At 41.4% G+C, this 9,236-nt stretch overlaps 1 long non-coding RNA gene across 5 annotated transcripts in view; it reads right to left on the bottom strand.

The window, feature by feature from the left end:
* Window positions 1-553: 553 nt before the first annotated feature.
* The window catches only part of LOC310761290, a 27,756-nt gene continuing 19,073 nt past the window's right edge, over window positions 554-9,236 (bottom strand). Inside the window, exons 3-6 of one of the 5 annotated variants that reach the window (XR_014547333.1) lie at window positions 8,745-8,908; window positions 8,164-8,216; window positions 5,193-5,402; window positions 554-705 (exon numbers count right to left, since the gene is read on the bottom strand). This is a non-coding gene — a long non-coding RNA (uncharacterized lncRNA). Of the gene's footprint in view, window positions 706-4,289; window positions 5,406-8,163; window positions 8,217-8,744; window positions 8,909-9,236 lie in introns of those variants that run through there. The other 4 variants (XR_014547334.1, XR_014547337.1, XR_014547335.1 and 1 more) reach the window with 4 other exon arrangements.

The raw sequence follows: 9,236 nt of genomic DNA, 5'->3' as shown, positions 1-9,236 counted from the left end.
CAAAGGGTACAATAATAATGCCATGTTTGGTATCACCTGACGCTTGTGTTTCACTCTGATTATTATTATTATTATTATTATTATTTGAACATTCACAAAGATGACCTTTGGTGCAAATTCAACTTTTTCTTCTTCTTTTTTTGTCAGTCTCAATAGGATTTTTTTTTTTTTAAGTATTAGGGGCATTGAGAAAAGAGACTGTATTGAAATGATAAATCAATTATCAATTATCACCAAGTGCAGACAGCAATTATAGCAAAGTAACCTCTTTTCAATGGTGAGGAAAAAGTAGTAAGACTGAACCAGGGACAAAGATTCAGGACAAAAGGGAATACTTCACACAGCACATAGTTAAACTATGGAATTTGCTATCACAAGAGTTACTGGTGGGCACTAGCTTGCGTGGCTTAAGGGGGTTTAGACACATTCATGGATGACAAGGCTATCCATGGTTAATAGTCATGCTGCCTGCATACTACCTTCAATATCAGAGTAGTATGCCACTAATTGTTGAGGAGCACAAATGAGCTGAGTGCTGTTGCACTCATGTCCTCCTTATGGTCTTCTCATAGACATCTGGTTGACCACGGTGAGAACAGGCTGCTAGGTTGTGATCATGTTCCATCAGGTATGGTAGGCTCCAATCATTCTTTTCTTTTTGATGGTGTTGGGAGAGTATTTAAACATGTATATCCCACCTGCGGTCTCAAATGGAACAATTTCACTATATGACAAGCGCAGCTTGGTCCCACAGAAAATACCGTATTTTTTGCACCATAACACTCACTTTTTTCCTCCTAGAAAGTAAGGGGAAATGTCTGTGCGTGTTATGGAGGGAATGCCTACGGGTGGCGGGGGGGATCTGCTGCAGTCATGAGCAGAGGATCCATGGTTCCCCTTCCTTCCCTCCTTCGTGGCTCGCTTTGAAACAGCAAAGCGGGAGAAGAGCCGCTGAGTGGGGAGGAGAGAGCGACAGAGAGCCTGCTTCTTTAAAGGAGCAAAGTGGGAGAGGAGAGGAGCCGCTTACACGAGTGTAAGCGGCTCCTGTCTGGTTGGTTCCTTTAAAGCAAGCAGGCTCTCTGTCCCTCTCTCCTCCCCACTCAGCTCGCTACATAGCAGCAAAGCTTTTCAGCTCACTAAGCCGGGGATGAGCGGGGAGGAGGAAGAAAAGCAGAGCCTGCTTGCTTTAAAGGAGCAAAGTGGGAGAGGAGAGGAGCCTTCTCCCTTTATACCCCTCTTCTTCATTATTAGCAGCATCCTTCTCCACCCACCCCAGACGTGCTTCTTCTCCCCTTAAACCCCTCTTCTGCATTATTAGCAGCATCCTTCTCCACCCACCCCACGTGTGCTCCTTGTCCCTTGAGTGCTTTTCCTTCCCTCCCCACTTAAAACGTGGTTACAAAGCACGGATCCACATGGATCCTCAGGATTTTTGCACTGGGTCACCCCAAATTCACCATCAGATCACATAGCATGTCCATGGCTACATCTTGCACCAAAAAAACCATGCACCCACTGTTGCCTGGGGCCGCAGTGGTGCAAAAACATGGTTACAAAGCATGGATCCACATGGATCCTCAGGATTTTTGCATTGGGCTACTCCAAACTCACTGTCAGATCACATGTCTGTGGCCACAGCATAAACCACAAAAATCATACATCCACTGTTTCGTTTAGAATATTTTTTTTCTTGTTTTCCTCTAAAAACTACGTGCGTGTTATGGTCAGGTGCGTGTTATAGAGTGAAAAATACGGTACTTATGTTCTTATGCCAGAGGTATGAGAACAAATCACAGAAGCTCTACTCAGTGCCTGGAAAGTTCAGTTTAAAAAGGAACTAATTCTATTGCAAGCTCATCCTGCTCAAAAATAAACTAGTTCCAGTTTGTACTTTCCCAACTATTTCAGTCCAAGGTAATCCAAACGAACTTTTCTCCTTCATAAAAGGTTTGTCCGGGGGTACATCATTTCCTCCCCAACATGCATAATGTTACAAGCTTTTGTGCTTACGTATAGTGTCCAAAAGTCAAACAAAAACTGTATGCTAAGTAATACGATATCTGGTCAACAGACTGTCAACACGAAAAGCTTTCCCTATAATTGTATTTCCATACTTGAAAAGGCTTTTGGTGTTTAATTTTACATCATTTTCAGTGCCTTTTTATCCACCAGAGAACTTTCCCCCCTCCAATATACTTGCAGCGGAAGAAGTATTTCTTTCTTTTATTAATTGAAGGTTAGTGGTAGAAATACCCATGTACTGTAACTGCTTTTCCTAGACTCATCATATACAATCCCATGGTTGCTGGACCAAGAGCTAACCTGGGACCAAGACTGACAGTTCCCATTCTGGTCTTAAAAGTTGCACAATTATTTCAGTGCTGTTTCTAGGTTAGGTAATTAGCCTTCCCTCCAAACTATCCAATTAATTAATAGCCTGTCCCTGCCAAGAAGTTTTAAAAGGACTCCATTCTTTTTGTAGTTCAAGCCCTGTTTGTTACACCGAAGACCTTGCAGCGAGAAAGCTGCTTTTACAGAGCACTCTTAATAGGAAACAGAAGAACTGATTATTGATCTTCGTCCATAGTGTGGGCAGTTAATTTGGTTAACAAGGCAGTTGCTGCTCTAACAAACACACTGAGGATCATGTCCTTGACTACTTAGTTGGAACTTCTCTTAACCTTTTTAAGAGTTTTGCTAAGAAGAAGTTGAACAAACTAAGAAGTGTGATGCATGCAAGTCGAGTCAAAGATCCATCTAGTCCACATCTCTGCAACAATAGCAATCCAGCTGCCATTCTTGTTTCCATTGGAAGCTCACAAGAAGGGCAGAAGTGTCTTCCTCTGTTGTGTTTTTCTCAGCCTACTGTCCCAAAATCACAGGCAGTTTTTTAAAACTAACATGAGACAGACTTCTCTTCCGTAAGTTTATCTAATCCTTTATAAAAGCCACCCAGGTTAGTGGCCATCACCTCTTGTACCTGTGAGTTCCAAAGCTAAATTATAAGTTTTGTAAAGTATCACTTCCTTTTGTCTCTCCTGAAGCTATTGCCAACTTCATTGAGCAGGAAAATTATATGAGAGGGAGAAAATGTTCTTTTGGCTCTTTTCACACTGTTCATAATTTTATAAACTGCTATCATGTCCCGCTACTTTTCTTGTTTCTAAACAAAAAATTCCCAAATGCTTTATCTTTTCCTCATTAGGAAGGTGCTTCATTTCCCTTGATCATTCAACAATGCAGAATTCGGCTCATCTAACTCCACATGGGACTAGGCTATTAGTTTCCCCTTTCCAGCTCTTTCAGATTCTTTTTTTTAAAAATAGCTGTGAATAGCATCCCATCTGTGGCCACACAATGACTTTATATAATGGCTTTATGATGCTTGCAGTTTTATTTGCTACCTCTTTCCAAACATTTCCTAACATCTAATTTTGCCTTTTCTCTGCTACAGCACAGTTAGCTGATGCTTTTGATAAGCTTTTCTCCAAACCCAAGGAACTCTTTCCTAGGAAGTCACAGCAAACCTAGCAAATGGCACTCAAATCGCTTGAAAAATCTGCATTTAATATGTTTTCTGCAAATATGCTCAACAGTAACATTCTTTAATAAGATCCGCATGGGTTTGCAGACTCAGTCAGAAACACAGGCATCTAGGATGACAGTGCTGAAAGTGCACACTGTCTACATAAAATTTTGAATACTCCCTGAGATTTTTCACACTGTCACTTCTAAAATTAATCTGAGCAGCTTTTGCTTTTACTAATAATGCTGCTGAATTTCAAGGCTGAGGTGAGCATTATGGCTCCAGCAACTCTTTTTGTGCTTGGTTTAAAATCTGGTCTGAAAAAAAAAATGAAGTCTTGTATCCCAGGTGTCAGTAGTAAGGTGGGACACTAAATTTCCCAAGACTTGTGCAATGTGTTAGACTCTGTTCCACTGCTGCCATTGAAGCAGGAAGTCTGGCAGAACCTTCCAAACATGTCCCTCCTTTCCAGCGAGGGTAGAGGAAGGAATTCTATCCCATCGCACTCCCAAGAACGCCAGTGGGGCAAAAGTTTAACTCAGAAGAAATTGAGCTTTCTCCCAAGTTAGAGATAATGGGTGAAATGTCTGTGAAAAGGAGGGCCATTTTTCAATTGACCTGATCAGTAAGTGTTTGGAATTTCAGCAGTAGTATCCATAAAGTTCCTCACCCATTCATATCTCACCTAAGTTTTCACCAATTATTCACCACAGTGATTAGTATATTTATTTATTTTATAAAATTTATGCGTTGCGCACTCTCGCTCTTTTACAAACACCTCTCAGAGTGGTTTACAAAAAGATAAAACAAGAAAATCAAGAAATTGACCTTCCTACTTTAAAACATACGAAAGTTAAATACTACAAATAAAAATACCTCCACTCTAAGCATTTGGGGTGGAATCTACACACATATAAAAACCGTTCTGAAAATGCTTTTTTAAAAAGCCTTTTTAAAAATGCATTGAATTTTCCATGAGGCTCACCATCACCATCTAGTGTCACATTGTATACTCCACTTAAAACAGACTGAAAATGTTTTATTTGCAGCTGTATAGCTGAGTCCTGGGTAGACTTGTCTAAACAAGAATGTTCCTAGCAGGCAATGAAAGGAGTGTGGTGGAGATGCCTTCTTGATCTCAAGACACAGGGAGTTCGAAAGTGCAGATGCTACCCCACAAATAATTGAGTTCTTACAACTGCAGAATGGATATTATGTGGCACCTGTATGTAAATTCTTTAGCTAAACATCTGTTTTAATCTATTTGTTTTGACCAAGAAGAGTGTAACTCCTGGACCACACTACCTTTGTGTCGGAATGAGAACTGTGCCCATTTTAAATCCCAGCAGCTGTTGCAGAAGTCAGCCTTTCCTATTACTTTAATTCATCTCTGCTAATTATCATCTCCAGCTATTCCTGTGAATGACGAAGTCAAAGGAGAAGAGTAATAATTAGCCAAGGGTTTTTCAGATTAATTTGTAGGAAAGTGAGAAATTAAATATTTTCTCTTCCCAGCAAAGTTCTTTGATCTGTAACAATGCTGACGTCTATGAATCAGCGCTTGGAACAAACATTGCAAGCCATGCAAGTGTAGAATGAATGACACCATTGTGCAAGCCAGCTGCTCCTGCATTCCTCAAAAGAAAAGGGGGGGGGACTGTATTACCTTGTGAATATCGCTGTACTACCCCACATATATTCTTCAAGGAGAATTTAAATGCTCAGTCTGAGAATTGTTGGCATGTGGAGAGGGGGTGGGAGGAGGGATGGTCTCAATGGCAAAGCACATGCTGGTCCCAGCTTCGTTCTCTGGCAGCTCCAGTGATCATCTTCTGAGATCCTCCTCCAGGTCTTCCTCTGAGGCACAGAAGGATCACTACTAGTCAGAAAAGATAGTATTGATCTAGATATGGGGGGGGGAGGTCTAAATTGCTATAAGGCAGTTTCATCTGTTCCTGTGTGTGGCTTTTGCTCACATGGTCTGGAGGGTGGTCTCTAATATAACAGCTGCAGTAAATCAGGGGTCAGCAACCTTTTTCAGCCGTGGGCTGGTCCACCTTCCCTCAGACCATGTGGTGGGCCAGACTATATTTTTTGGGGAAAAATGAATGAATTCCTATGCCCCACAATAACCCAGAGGTGCATTTTAAATAAAAGCACACATTCTACTCCTGTAAAAACACGCTGATTCCTGGACTGTCCATGGGCCGGACTGAGAAGGTGATTGGGCCACATCTGGCCCGCGGGCCTTAGGTTGCCTACCCCTGCAGTAAATGAACAGGTGAAGCAGCTTTAAAACTATTCGTCTTCAACAGTACCTGCCTGAGGTATAGTGAGGGATGGCAGTTTGTTTGAGCAGGGTACCCTCAGAGTCCCACTCCTCTCCCCCACCATTCACTCTCAACTTGCCTCTGAACTCTCTCCCTACTGCCGCCGAGAGGAAAATGTCAGGTGAGTGGACAGGTGGCTGCATCACTTGCTCCTTCTCATATCATTTGTTTCTGTTCTGCTTTTGATCCAGTCGTTGGCAATGGCAAAAGGAGTGGTGAAAGAACTGAGGGCTGTAGTAGGGGAAGAGTGGACCCCTGCTGGTGTGTGGACCTTGGCAGGTGCCCCCAGTAATGCTTACACCTGACTCTTCACACATTCATTGGAATTTGTGGACACTGGGTGTGTGGGAGTGGGATCATGTTTGCTCCATGTGTTGAGCAAATGGCAAAGAAAACCTGATATGCATCATAGCTCAGTTGGCAGAGCATGAAACTCTTAATCTCAAGCTTGTGAGTTTGAGCCCAATGTTGGGCAAAACATTCCTGCATTGAAAGCGCTTGAACTAAATGACCCTCATGTTGCCTTCCATGTAATTTACAGTTAAATTATTCTATGATTCTACATCCAACTTAATAGTCCTATGGCTTTATCCTGCTTGTCCCGGGTACCAAATTTGTGAAGGGAGACCCTTGTTCACATTGAACAAGCTTAGTTCACATTTCAAGCTATTTCCTGACTGCATCCAGTTTCAGAGTGAAGACAGCAGGCCAAAGCCCATAGGTGAAGCATGATTTTCATGTGAAGAGGGTCATTATGGCATTGGTTCATTTAGCCCATTATTGTCTCCTCTGAGTGGTTGTAGATATCCAAAACCTCACAAGCCTTGTCACCTAAAATCTCGAGCTGGGTATGCTACAGCCTGAATATCTAGGATCTTAATGGTGGGAAGCATGTCTTCTATTAATAACCTAAAGGTTCCCAATCATCCCATGGTTCCTATTCTAAACTCATGAGCTGAAACCACTGAAGCACATGTTCCAGGTCAACATTTTTTTTTTAAAAAAGAGACATAATTTCTATGCCTCTCTCAATATGGAAGGTATTGCATCATGCATCCCAAGGGTTTTATGTCAAGCACAACAACCAACTGCATGCTTAATCCACTGTTCTTGGGCCTTTGACTAATCAAGCCTGATAGAGGAGCAGGTCTCACACCACGGGCATCATTTTTGTTGGCAGTTGTAGCAACCAGAGTTTTAGCCAGGTCAGCCTCTAGTTATATTAACTCAGAAGCCACCCACTTAATCAATACAGCCATTCAACTATACTTTTTAAAAGGTCATAATTACATGGTTTGTTGCCAAGACCATTCCCAGAAATTAGAAGTAACAATTAAAAATGTGTGGATGTTTATGCCACTGGTAATAAGAACTACTGATGATATAAAGCAATTTTAATGGGACCTCTGTATACTATGAAACTATGCTGGAAGATTATTGTAATGCTCTTCAGGTATCATGTCTTGATTATTTTGGGTGTGCATTTATGATCTTTGCACAAGTGTTTCTCACCAGTGAGTAGGTCAAGAATGAATACTGAAAGGTATTGTACCATTGAAAATCAGCCACTGTGACTTTGAAAAGCTTTGGCATGGCAAAATCACATCTGATATAAGAAAAGAATTGTAAGGAAGTGGCCTACCTATGCAAGTACCAGAATCACTGGCTGAATTTTGGTTATCTGGGTCCATGTGAGGGGCTGTGAGGGGCAAAAGGAGGTGCAGGCTGAACACTGGGGCTTCCTGATGGTAAAGTAGCAGCATAAAGTAGCAGCTATTTTGATGAGCCGTGGTCTCTTCTAGGTGTTCTGCCCCTCTGCATCTAATAAAACACTACTTCGAGTTTTTGTATCATCTCAGAAAGGGCACATTTCGAATAGGCTGGTCCACGTATTCTGCCATCCCATGTTGAAAAAACTAGTCATCATAAAACCAGGCATTGTGCATGCATGTGTTTGTTGTTGGCAACCGCCTTAAGCAATTATAAAATAAAGTGATGCACTTATGTGAGTAAGCCCCTTAGATCAGTATTGAAACAACAGCCCCATACTGTCTCAAACAACATTTAAGCGTGATTCCTCTGTTCTTGCTCAACTTCACTGTCTGTCACTTGAAGGATAAAGAAATTGGGGGCTCAGTGATGTCATGCAGAGGGAAAAGGACCCTAGTAAGGCTGCTGTTGCAGCTGGCTGCTGTGTATTTACCACTAGGCCCACTTGGGGGCTTGATAAATTGTACAGGAAAGGAAAGTTCACAGCAATGAATGGATTCCAGGGCTAGCACTCCAGTGTGTGTTCAAGTACAATACCTTGTCCCTTGTGAAGAAGAAGAAATAGCGAGGAGAGAGATCAGAGGGGTGATCTGAGGAAGGTAAAATGCATTAATTAGAGAGGTAGGAAGATGTGACATGGTCAGAAATGAAAGAAAATCCTATCAAATATTGAACTGGTATCTTTCTTTAGGGATTACTGAACCAGCCATTTCCCTATTATACTCAGCAGTTGTGAGACAACATGTTTGATGTTTTGTGTTTCTCAGTAGGAAGAATACTACCATACGGACTTTTTTCTGATAGAACACAAGAAAAGAATGCCAACCCTCTAGCAGTTCATAGGTTTCCTCCTTGTTTAAGGTATGACAAAAGGCTGCCAGCCCTCAAGAAGTTAACAGAAATCAAGTTAGAAGCATTAGCGTGCAATGCACTGTGTGAGTCAATAAGACAGCCAACAGGAGCATCTGGGTAGCTGCTGATACTCTTTTTAAAGTCAAGGAGATAGTTATTAATCACTAAATGAGATTATGGGTCTTTTAAAAAGACAAGCTCTCAAAACAATGAGTGAGATTATTCAAATGAGAAAAGAAAATAGAAGTATTGTGAAAGCCTCTTACCTCTGCAACATCAGCTTCACAAACTTGTGCTGTGCCCATAAAGCCTAAATCTATATTCACCTGATGCAGCTGCAAAGTACTTGGGTTCAGGGGCAACAACTGATGAAAAACAGTATGTAACCTTGATTGCTTCAAAACTGGGAAAAGAGTCCTCCTCTTCTTTTCTGGGTGAGTGTTTGAAAGAGCTATGTCAATAGCAGCAAAATTAGGAACTTTTAGGACAGGCAAATGAAAGAGAACCTTGTCAATGGAGTAATGCCAGAGTAACATAAGAATCCTTGAACATAAAATAGTTGACTTTTTAACAAACATATATCATTTACCTCTAAAATCGTCCTCCCTGCAAGCAGATTGTAAGATGGCCAATGCAATATGTTGTTGTTGTTGTTGTTTTAAAATGAACCAGGGGAGACCTCTCAGCCTAGCTACTGACCTTAGTACACTGGTATAAATAATTATTAAGGCTACAATAGTTAAATGTATTGAATACTG

This window comes from Podarcis filfolensis (genome assembly GCF_964270895.1).
Source record: "Podarcis filfolensis genome assembly, chromosome: 4".
NCBI lineage: Eukaryota > Metazoa > Chordata > Lepidosauria > Squamata > Lacertidae > Podarcis > Podarcis filfolensis.
This window is presented reverse-complemented; position numbering and strand designations above follow the sequence as displayed.